Below are 13,039 nucleotides of genomic sequence, written 5' to 3'. Positions count from 1 at the left end.
CCACACTTCTTCAATCATGTCGTTCATGAGCTGAGCATGGTCTTGTTGGTTGCGCATTGAGGCCTGTCTAGATAGAACCTCATTGAAGCCCGTCGGTAATCCTCTAGCGGGGGGCTCGGTCGCCGTGCTGGACGAGCTAGATGCACCTTCATCATCGTTCCAGTCGGTGATGCTCCCACCTTCATGCTCGACTATCATGTTGTGCATGATTATGCACGCATACATGACATCGGCGATGACTTCCTTGAACCAGAGACGAGCCGACCCTTTCACAATTGCCCACCGTGCTTGGAGCACACCAAATGCCCGTTCGACATCCTTCCGCGCCGCCTCCTGCTTTTGCGCAAATAAAACCCTCTTCTCACCCATTGGGCAGCTGGTTGTCTTCACAAAAACAGGCCACTGTGGGTATATCCCATCGGCCAAGTAGTACCCCATGTGGTATTGACGCTTGTTGGCAGTGAACTCGATGGCCGGGCACTGGCGTATACACATTGGAATAAGGGGGTACAACTGTACCCCCAAACTTTTGTGTATTAATATTATATATAGTCCAACATTCAGAAAATTTGTCTGTAGCCCAGTGGTAAGTTGCCTCTCACTCCAAGCTAGGGACCCGAGTTCAATACTTACTGAGCACATTTTCTACTCTCAACTTTTAATTAGACTTTCTCTTCTCCAACTTAACTTTGTATTAATCTATATCATATCTAATTCAATTTTATTTTTTTCTCAATTCGTATTTAAGTTTTATTAATTATTTTGTTTTTAACAAATACGTTTATTAGTTTAACCACTAATTTCTCTTTTTTAATTTAATTATGTATTCTTTCATATTTAACTATCATTAATTATTTGTTAATAGATACTTATATGACTAATACAAAGTATATTTTTTGTAAATTAAAAACAACTCAATATAAATTACTAAATTGAAATAAGTATTATAAAATACTCCATATTTATAAAACTAACTTCCTCGTTATATTCATATCTATGGTATATTGCTAATTAACAAAACATGGATACTTGTATTTCAATTGTATAATTTATGTGGTACTATAAAATAGATTTTTTTTATTTAAAATGAAACTCTTTGATTAAAAAAAATAAAGACAAAGATTTTATTTAAAAAAATATTTGAAAAGGCATAACAAGGAAAATAAAAAAAGATTGGTCACATTTTGAAATTTTAAATCGTAATTATTTTTGTACCCCTAAATTAAAAATCCTGGATACGCCACTGTGGCCGGGTCGTTGCCATTGCATTGCTCGGTGAAGAGGGTGGATGAGTTGAGGACGTTAATGTCGTTGTTCGACCCGGCTACGCCGAAGTAAGCATGCCAGATCCAGAGCCGATGGTCAGCTACGACTTCGAGGATCATCGTCGGGTGGCTGCCCTTGTATCCACTTGTGAATTGGCCTCTCCACGCCGTCGGACAATTCTTCAACTCCCAGTGTATACAGTCGCTGCTCCCTAGCATCCCAGGAAAGCCGTGCGCCGTCTCGTGCATCTTTATCAGGTCCTGGCAATCAACAGCAGTCGGCCTGCGCAAATATGTGTCGGCGTAGGCCTCCACAACTCCCCTACAAAATCTCTTCAGGCACTCCCGGCCTGTTGTCTCCCCGACGTGGAGGTACTCGTCGAAAATGTCCGTCGTGGTGCCGTAGGCCAACTGACGGAGTGCAGCCATGCACTTTTGCACTGGTGTAAGGCCGGGTCTGTCGACGCCATCTTCCCGATACGTCATGTATTCATCGCGTGACTCCAACATCTGGACAATGCTAAGAAAAAGGTAACGCGGCATTCTAAACCGACGGCGGAAAACAGTCGGTCCCCACCGTGGTTGATCGGCAAAATAGTCTGCAATCAGACGTTGGTGAGTTGCCGCGTGGTTCTCGTCGGACAACCGTCCGACGTCGAATAGGCTTGTGGATCTGCTCCTCCGCCGCCGCCGCCGCCGCCTCCTCGCGTTGCATTTCGACTAAGCATTCCGTCATGGCTTCTTCAACGGCTGCATCTAAGGCTTCTGAGGTCGGACTACCTGACTCCGAGGAACTAGAACTAGTGTCATCGTCGTGGTTCATTTTGGTATGTGAGAGATGAGAGAAATGAGAGAGGCGAGATGTTCGTATGAACAAGTGCATGAGAAACAAGGTTTAAATAGACAAAATTCGAAAAAAAATAAAAAAACACGTGCAATCGTCCGCGCCCATCGTCCGTCGAGCCCACAATTGTGCCCGATGCCGCGGACGATAGGCCATCGTCCGCGCTTCTTCCACGCCCGAAGCTTAGGGCGTGGGCGTGGGCGTAGGCCGCGCCCTAAGGCGGCCACCCATCGGACGTGCCATCGGGCACCCCATTGTGGGTGCCCTTAAAAAAAATCTTGGAAAGTGAAAAAGAAGGGAATAATACAACACACAAAGCTCATGCTGTTTTTGGACCCATGACGAAATAGACACGCCACGAGTGTAGGACGGAATATCCGCTAATAGCATAGTGACGTCACTCCTCAACATCAGCGTGGTTTACGTCAACAATGACGCACATCAAATATTGTCTTAACATAGTGGTAGTAGTAGTAATTTGTAATCCAACCGCTGGCAAATGGAAAGTGTGATAATTGTTTATTTGAACTCCTAAAAGAAACTACTACGACTACTAAGATAATGACCGACTGATAGTATTTTGTTAGGATGTCCAAATTCAATTTATCTTTTAAGTTTTAAGTCTAACAATTTCTTGTTTTTAATAAAAGAGAAAATGCTCAAACTGCTCTACAATTAATGAACAAAGAAACCAAAATTCAGAACAAAAATTAGTCTAACAAGGACAAAAAAGTAGAACACGTCAAATCTAAACAAATCAAAACAAGCAAGCTAAATCAAGAGGCAACTGAGAGAATACCAAAAAGTGCACCCTTAAAACAAAATTTTAATATGATGACCTAATAACTTATGAGAATACATAATTTTTTTATATAAGAGAAACAATGAAACAAAATTAAACATTAGGACGTGTATAAAAAAAATATTAGCAATAAACAATAAGGTAGAGTTGATACGATTCATCCAATTTTTACTTGCACCGAAAATAAGGGTGCGCAAAATTTAATTATAAAATATAAATTGTTAACAACTAGTAAATCTATTTCTATTTTTAAAATCCAAAATCAAACTGAATGTTAAAACTAAGTCCATTTTTAAAAAGTAGACTTTCAGCTTTTCAATACTGTTTTCATAGTCATAAGCCTCATAGGTCTAATTTCAGTTCAGTTTCAATTTGATTTTGAGACGCATTTTGAAGCTTCATAAATCAACATGAGATATTACTACTCTTTCCGCCCCCAATTAAGTTTAGACAAAAAATTTTAGACACAAAGATTAAGAAATTGTGTTGAAAATTGGGAGAGATAAATAGAGTACTCCCTCCGACTCAACTATGTTGAGACAAAACTTTTAGACACAGAGATTAAGAAGTTGTGTTGAAAAGTAGGAGAGATGAATAAACTAAGAAAGATAAACAGAGAGCATCCACAATAGTGGACAACTAAAATAACTAAGAGGGAACATCATTTTAGGTCTACGAACTTTGCCAAAGTATCATTTTAGGTCCGTGAACTTTGAAAATATCATTTTAGGTCCGTGAACTATGAGTTAGTATCATTTGAGGTACTTTTTACTATTTCCAAGTTTTTTTGGACGAAAATACCCCCAATACCTTAAAGTGTATATATTTTTAATAAATTTATCATATAGTCATATTTTTTTTATAAATATCTTTACAATATATTTTTGACAAATTTTCTAAATATAATTTGACCTTAAATATTATCACTTAATTTTGTGACATGCAAGTAACATTGCTTCTTCAATTTTTTATATTAATTTTTTAAAAATTGAATAAAGAACTTTTCTTTAATAATAAAAAATTGAATAAAGATCTTTTCTTGCATGTCACAAAATTAAATGATAATATTGAAGGTCAAATTATATTTAGAAAATTTGTCAAAAATATATTGTAAAGATATTTATAAAAAGATCTTTATTCAATTTTTTATTATTAAAGAAAAGTTCTTTATTCAATTTTTTTAAAAAATAATATAAAAAATTGAAGAAACAATTTTACTTGCATGTCACAAAATTAAGTGATAATATTTAAGGTCAAATTATATTTAGAAAATTTGTCAAAAATATATTGTAAAGATATTTATAAAAAAATATGAGTATATGATAAATTTATTAAAAATATATACACTTTAAGGTATTGGGGGTATTTTCGTCCAAAAAAATTTAGAAATAGAAAAAAGTACCTCAAATAATACTAACTCAAAGTTCACGGACCTAAAATGATATTTTCAAAGTTCACGGACCTAAAATGATACTTTGGCAAAGTTCGTAGACCTAAAATGATGTTCCCTCAATAACTAAAATTACGAGCGGCTCATTTTGGTATGTGGGCTGCACCAACTCACAACTAGTAACAACTAAAATTCTTGCTATTTAATGTGTGTGCACGTGCAGTGTATATGTAGCGTTTGGAAAAAATATCAATGTATTAAAAAATTTAGTTTTATTATAAAAAAAATGTAGGGTATAAAATTGAGATGATATAAAATTAATGTAATACAATATAATTCTCGTATGATGAAAAAGAAAAAAAATGGTGATTTCTTGGCTAAATGAAATAGAATGGTGATTCTAAAAGAAATTATGATTCCTAAAGAATGGAATATCAAGTAAAAGAATGAGATAGAATTTTTTGGTTTATGAGTCAAATATGTGTAACAAGCACGGCTTAATTGTACTTGAGTTGGATTGAGTTGCATAAATTTTGGTTTATGAGTCAAATATGTGTAAGAATTTTAGGTGGGTACTTTTTTTGGTTGCTTTATTATAGCCATTGTCACTATCTAGAAGTACTTTTGTTGCTTGTTAATATGGTCCATAAATTTCTTTCTATTTAATTCTCTTCGTGTAGCTCCCTTGTAATTACTCTATGTTAAAGTTGAATATATAAAACACATAAGAATTGCAAGCTTTAGATGTAAATGTATTCAAAGATAATTATAGAACCTTTGAATCACAATTTAAAATTTTGGACACTAATTAATCTATTCCTCTATATTATAGATTGGACACTAATCTATTTCTATATTTGTATAGATTGGACACTAATCTATTCCTATATACTCCTATTATAATATTAACTTATTTATGAATTTTTAAAACAATGATGATGAACATATTAATTTAATATATTCATAATCTCAATTTTATACTTGAAAATTCTAAAATTTTAGCTAAGCATTAATGTATTGATTGATGGAATTGATTACGCATATATTTTGATTATGTACTACTATAAGATAATTAAATCGTTTTAAGAAATTTCCTTCTTGTATATCTTTTAAATCGTTTCATTTTCATCAGTCAATGGAGTAGTATACAAATAAATTGATTATGGAACATTTCTTTTCCCCAAATGATCAAGAACTACGACATACTGGCTCACTTGTTGATTTCAATAGGCGTATTTATAGTAAGTGCTACTTTTATTAACACGTTATAATTTTATTCAGAACAAACTAGAACTCGATCTTGGATTAATTGAACAAAAACTATGTCTAAATTTGACCTTTCGAAAGTGGTGGTTGTTGAATCTTTGGTTGCATGTACTATTGACTCTAGGAATTTTCAATCGATCAATATATAAACCAAGAAAAAGTCTTTAAATTTCAGCACTACTTTTAGTTAACATAATTGATTTTGTATAAGCGCATACACACATTTTTGTCTTTAATGAAAACATTATGCACATTACATTGCCTGCAAATATCATTAATAATTAAATGAATAATTATTTTAATTAATAATCAAATAATATCGTCATACGCAATTGCGTACAAGACAAGTATATAGACAGCCATAACATTTGAAGGGAACAATTTATAAGAGAATGACATGATATTTTTTGAGATAAAATAATATTACCCTTTCTATAAAAACGGATTGTTCATTCATAGATAAAATTTAAATAAATATGGCAACAATTTTTTGAGGGGATTTTCTTTAATAGATAAAGTTTTAAATAAATATGCCAATAATTTTCATTAATAGATAAAGTTTTAAATAAATATGCCAATAATTTTTTGAGGGGATTTTCATTAATAGATAAAGTTTTAAATAAATATGCCAATAATTTTTTGAGGATTTCATCGAAATCCTAATCGCATATATTCACATAGATAAAATTCAATGATCCAAAATAGAGCCCAACTTTTAAGTTGAATTACGTGGTCCAAATACAAATTGTCACATTCAGAATGCAAATAGTCAAATTCGTGACTGCATGGGCATTAATGAATGTAATTGTCGGTAAATATTACCCATAGACTAAATTAAATGTAACCCATATTTTATAGGCGTCCAAACATGAAAATAGGGGAAAATAGCGGTGAGAAATAATGTGTCTCATTGTAAGAGATTTGGCAGGCTAAAAGTTAAACAATATCAGCCAAAAATTAGTCAAACTTTTCCCGCCATATTTGAAAATTGAAATTCCTGAGGAGGCCCTCATAAAATGCCAGTAGTGTACACGAGTTTGATATTGCAACATGGATTTTTTTATAATTTGAGAATTTATAGTAATTTGATTGAAGTATTTGAGTAATTTGTGACTGGGACTGGTCTATCTTTAAATTATGAGATAATGTCTATCAATAATAGTAATGAGTCTAGTGACTAATTTTTTTGAATCTAACAAAATAATAAAATGAAATTATTGTATTTAAACGACCAAGTATTTCATACAAATAATAGTTCCAACAAATATAAAAATATAACGTTTTTCTATTTTGGACAGGAACATTTCAAAGTTAATGCTTTCAATATTAAATTGAAAGGAGTTTTCTCTTTGATATTTATTATTATTATTATAGTAATAACCATTAGTATTATTATTATTATTACTATTATTATTGTTGTTGTTGTTAATTTTATCGTAGAGTTATCATTTCGCTTTTAATCGTATGTAAATATATCACAATCACATCACCGCTTTCGGAATTTTGATATTTAAAATGCACCTATTTCAGTTTGGGCCACGGAATTGCTAAATGAAGCCCAGATCAAACTAGTACTTTAACATCAAGTACGACAGCTACCTCAAACAGTTTTTTTTATTTTTATTTTTGTAATTGCTGTGTGTTTCAGAACTTAAAAATAACTTCAATAATACACAACCAAGGTTGAAAAATACATTTGTACTATAGCATCTCAATGTAACTCGTGTCATTTTATTCTAATTGAAATTTTCATGTTTAAATTGGTTAAAGTTCGACTTTTGTTCAAATGTTATATGGTACATTTATTTAAATTACTGAGTGTGCACAACTTCAACATGATCATTAAACACCCCTATCTCTAAACCATAACATATTACTCCATATAAATTATCTATATACCGAAATAACATTTTTTTTGTATGCTCTTAACTGTTTCTGAATCAATTTAAACTCATTGAAATCGAGATTTGCAAGTTGTGTCTTTTGAACTAAATAGGCTGACCCATTTATACTATGGTCCAATCTTACAGGTACAACCTTTTATACATTGTATAATATAAAGATTAAATAATGTTTTACCCATTAAATCCACAAATAATTTGTCATTTTAAAATGTCCATAATTTAATTTGCTTATTTTACTAACCTACTTATACTAACACTATTTAAAACAACTGTATTCACCAACTTTTTATAGTACTTGTTTCTTCTTAAACTTAAATAATTTCTTAAAATCTGGAGTACTCCATATGTGAAGTAAAAATAGTAAGATTATTAATTATGAGTTGAGAAATTATTTGCACGTTATTTTACTAGTAGTAGGACATATTGTAAGTGTTTTTGAGTTTTAAAATATGCGATAAATCAATTTTGAAGTTAAGAGAAATATCAAAATATTTATCATTAAAATAGCTAAAACAAAATAGAACCTGTTGTACTTACTACTCCAATTTCATTGAACTCTATATATGTATAGCCTCACGTCCCAATTATAAATTAAGGTGATAATCAAAATTGAAACTGTAAACAAATAAAAAAAAAGCTTTAATTTAGAATTTCGACAGATAGTATATAAGAAAGAAAACAAAACGAAAAAAGGAAGACAGATGGAGTGGATGAGAGTAAAACAAAAAAGAGAAATTAAGGGCACTTAGAGTGTCCACAGTGGGAGAGCCGTGGCCCGTGGCTCGGGTGCGCTGCCCCCACTGCAGAGAGCCACGATCGGTGGCTGGGAGCCGAGAGCCGAGAGGGAGCCGCTCTTGACGATGGTAATCGAGAGAGGCGGCTCATATTGGTGAAAGGAATGCTAGAATCGACCAAGAGTAGGGAAGGTTTTTCTTTGTATATTGATTGATGATTTCAATGTATTACAGCCCTAGAATATATAATACAATCATTTACTTAACTATGGTAAATACCATAAATGTAATCAATCTATTCTAGGCTAATGTGTGATTGAATCAATCAATTATTCCTTTGATTATTCCATGGTATCTTCCTTGATATTTGACACTCCCCCTCAAGTTGGGAAACGGCATCCCCGATACTCAACTTGCCCAAAATTTCCTTGAAGGCCTTCGGATGAACGGCTTTGGTCAGGATATCTGCCAACTGCTCCTCGGATCGTACAAACGGGAACTCGATAGTGCCGGCTTCAAGATTTTCTTTAATGAAATGCCGATCGACTTCCACATGCTTAGTTCTATCGTGTTGTACTGGATTCTCGGAGATGCTGATTGCCGCCTTGTTGTCACAGAATAATTGGCTCTTTCTAGTAGGAGGATAGCCGATTTCTGTTAATAGTCTCCTTAACCACATGATCTCCATCAGTCCACTTTTGATTCCTCTGAATTCTGCCTCGGCACTAGACAAGGCCACCACTTTTTGTTTCTTACTTCTCCATGTAACAAGATTGCCTCCAACGAAGGTGAAGTATCCTCCTGTGGACTTCATATCGATGGGATTGCTTGCCCAATCAGCGTCGGTGTAACCGTCGATTTCAAGATCATCTCTTTTGGCTAAGAACACTCCGTAACCCACTGTTCCTTTCAGATATCGAACAATTCTCAAAGCTGCTTCCATGTGGTGGGTCTGTGGTCGGTGCATGAACTGACTGACTACCCCGACTGCATAAGTGATGTCAGGTCGAGTGTGTGACAAATAAATGAGTTTTCCTACCAACCGTTGGTACCATTCTCGATTTGCAAGGTCGGCTCCTTCTTCTATCTTCAAGCCATGATTTGTAATCATAAGGGTTTCTGCTGGCTTGCACTCCAACAAACCTATCTCTACCAGGAGGTCTAGGACATACTTTTTCTGCCTCAAGAATATCCCATGCCTTGATCTCAACACCTCGATTCCAAGGAAATACTTCAATGCTCCAAGGTCTTTCATTGCAAACTCCTTGAATAGGTTCTCTCTCAGACTTTGAATTTCTTCACTGTCATCTCCCGTTATGATCATGTCGTCCACATAGATGATTAGACAAGTTATCTTGTCTCCTCGTCTCTTTGTGAAGAGTGTGTGATCTGATTGACTTTGTTTGAACCCTTGCTTAACCATATGGCCTGGCAGAATCTTCCAAACCAGACTCTTGGTGATTGCTTCAGTCCATATAGTGTTTTCTTCAGACGACACACTTGGCCAGCTCCGAATTCGGCCGAGAAACCAGGAGGAACTTCCATATAGACTTCCTTATTCTCTTCCAATTCTCCATGCAGAAAGACATTGGTAACGTCGAATTGATGTAGGGGCCAGTCTTTACACGCTGCTACAGATAGTAATGCTCGAACCGTGTTTAGCTTTGCAACAGGGGAGAAGGTCTCTTCATAATCTACTCCATAGACCTGAGTGTATCCTTTCGCCACAAGTCTCGCCTTATATCTCTCGATTGAACCATCTGCTCTCCTTTTAATGGTGAATATCCATCGACATCCAACCGGTTTCTTCCCATTAGGTAGTGAACATTTTTCCCACGTTCCATTAGTGACAAGGGCATCTATCTCCTTCTTCATGGCCTCTCTCCAGTGTTTGTGTTTCGATGCCTCTTCGAATGACTGTGGTATTTCCTCCTCCTCATACAAAGCAGCTTCAAAAGCTCGGGCCATTTCTGATAGCTGCGTTTGGGCGATATATGCTACAGCATATCTGGCCTTTTTCCCTTTCCATTCTGGTGAGAATCTTCGAGGTGGAACTCCTCTTGTACTTCGGGTAGGTAACTTGTACGTTTGTTCCGTATCTCCACACCCTCCACTGGTTTCACATTCGGTTCCATGGTTCCTGTCAAGATTAGTGTTTTCGGAAGATGCACCATCATGGTTAGAACCAGTTACCTCAGGAATCGATGACGGGGTTGATGGTTAGTTTGTGTCACTTTGCTCCTCGTCCTGCTCTACAGAATTTGACGGCCCGGCGGTGTCGTTAACCTCCTCGGTTGGACCAACGTCTGTGACAGGGCTTGACTGTGACTGTGATTCTCCCCCTGGTTGGGATTCCCTTGGGCTAGTGGCGGTCATGGGTGTAGGTAGCCAATTTAGTAGGTCGATGTTCGGATGATTATCATCTGATGGTTGTGTCTCCCCCTGACCACTAGATTGGCTATAGTAATATTCCCCTTCTACGAAATCACAATTCATGGTGGTATGTATTGTCCTAGTGGTTGGGTCATAACATCTATACCCCTTTTGGTTTTTGCCGTAGCCAAGGAAGACACATTTGAGGGCACATGGTGAGAACTTGGTGCGGTCGTGCTTAGGGATGTGCACGAAGACAGTACAGCCGAACACCCTAGGTTCTAGAGATAGGGAAGAGGGTAGCTCGAAATGTTGGGGAAAAAGGTCTAAGGGTGATTTGAATTCTAGAATTCCCGTAGGTAATCGGTTCATAAGGTAGACCGCGGTGGCAATGGCTTCGGGCCAAAAAGACTTTGGTATTTTAGACTCTATTAGGAGGGCTCTTGTAATTTCAAGGATATATCTATTTTTCCTCTCTACTACCCCATTATGTTCTGGAGTGTATGCACAGGATGTCTGATGAACTAGACCCTTTTCCCGAAAAAAGTCTTGCATTTTTGTGTTGACAAATTCCCCCCCGTTATCTGACCTTAGGATTTGAATTTTTTGGTTATACTGGGTCTGGACTAAGGTGTAGAATTGAGTGAATTTATCAAAAACTTCAGACTTATTTTTCAAGAAATATATCCAAGTCATACGTGAATAATCATCGATGAATAACACAAAATAGCGAAAACCCTGACCCCCACTAATAGGAGCTGGACCCCACACATCAGAATGTATTAAAGCAAAAGGTGATTTCATTCTCGTATTGTTCAATTTAAACGTGTGCCTGTGGCTTTTGGCTAACAGACAAGTTTCACAATGAAAAGAGTGCATAGGAGTAACTAACTTAGGAAAAATCATGCGGAGATATCCTATAGACGGATGTCCTAACCGACGATGCCACAGCCAAGCCTGCCTTTCTGTCGGTCCGTGAGTTAGCATTGCGGCACTCTGTTGGGCTATCTCGTCCACATAGTACAGTCCTCGTTGCTCAGTGCCACGCCCAACTATCGTCCCCGTCTTGATATCCTGTAACATGCAAAATTTTGGCTGCATTAGTAATTTGAAGTGAAGCTCCTTAGTCACGTGACTAATTGATAGGAGTTTATGTGATAATGATGGGACAAAAAGACAATTAGAAAGGCGTAGAGTAGGCAAGATATTGATTGTGCCAGCTCCTTGGACCCGGGCTAGATCCCCACTGGCTGTTTGGACATAGGACTTAGTCGATTTTGAAATCGTCAGAAAGTCAGACACATCAAATGACATTGTGTCAGTTGCTCCGCAGTCGAAAATCCAATGGTGATTTTTAGGGCCAGTTTGGGATGTGGAGGAGCAGGCTAAGACATCGAAGGAATTTGTACAGGGTACAGATGGCAGGTTCTGAAAAGTATGTGGGTCGGATTTGGATTTTTCATTTTTTGAGGGGTAAACCGCAAGGGGCCTTTGTTTTTGGGGGTTATTGGGTAATATTTGGGTTTTACGGGGTGTAATGTTGTAGGTATTTATGGCTCGGGGGTTATTATGGTATTTTGGAGAGTATGGGGTTGCATTTGGAGAGGAATTTCTGGATCGGGGGTTGGGGGGTAATTTAGGTGGAGTTCTGGGGTTAGAATGCAGCTTCGGTTTAATTGAGGATTTTAGGAAAAAATCCCCAAATTCGTCACGAACCCTAGCCGCTCCCTCGCTCGAAACCCTAACCTCTGTCGCTGCATCCTCTCCAGTGGGGATCCTAGCCGCCGCCATCTCCCTGTCGCCGGTTCGATCTCCCATCGTATTGTTACCTTCTGACCATACTCGAGCAATTGTTGCCGATGCCACTGCTTTCTTGTCCACCGTTAATTGATCTCTGTCGTCTCCTCCATTCGCGGCACTTGAACCAATGCCGCCCGCCGATTCATCGGCGTAGGTGGCCCGGTTGGTGCGGTCGTTGAGTGTGACGGCAGCCGCTGCTCTTCCGCCTCCTCCGCCATTATTTCGGTGACTATTTTTCTGTTGGCGAGCTTTCTTCATGTCGTCCCACCACTCCGGGAATCCATGGAGGTGGAAGCAGGTTTCTTTCGTATGCTTCTTCCCCCCACAATGGGTGCACACAAGCTTGCTCTTGTCTTCGTCCCGTCGGTAGGGTTTGGATGGTGGCGGCTGGTTCTGGGCGGAGTATGTTCGGCTTCTGTCGAGGGTGGCTAGTCCGATTCCTACTCCAGAATCGTTGACTTCTTGGTTCATTAGTTTTTCGTTTACGGCTTCCCGCCTGACTATGCCGTATGCCTTCTTGGATGTTGGAAAGGGATCCATGTTTAGGATTTCCCGCTTGATTTTGTCATACCTCTCATCGAGTGCCCATATGAATTGGTACAGTCGGTGCCGTTGGACGATTTGGTTGTATTTCTCGATGGAGGATGAGGTGTCCATCGGA

Source organism: Salvia splendens, chromosome 4 (assembly GCF_004379255.2).
Source record: "Salvia splendens isolate huo1 chromosome 4, SspV2, whole genome shotgun sequence".
NCBI lineage: Eukaryota > Viridiplantae > Streptophyta > Magnoliopsida > Lamiales > Lamiaceae > Salvia > Salvia splendens.
Note: the sequence above shows the minus strand (reverse complement) of the source record.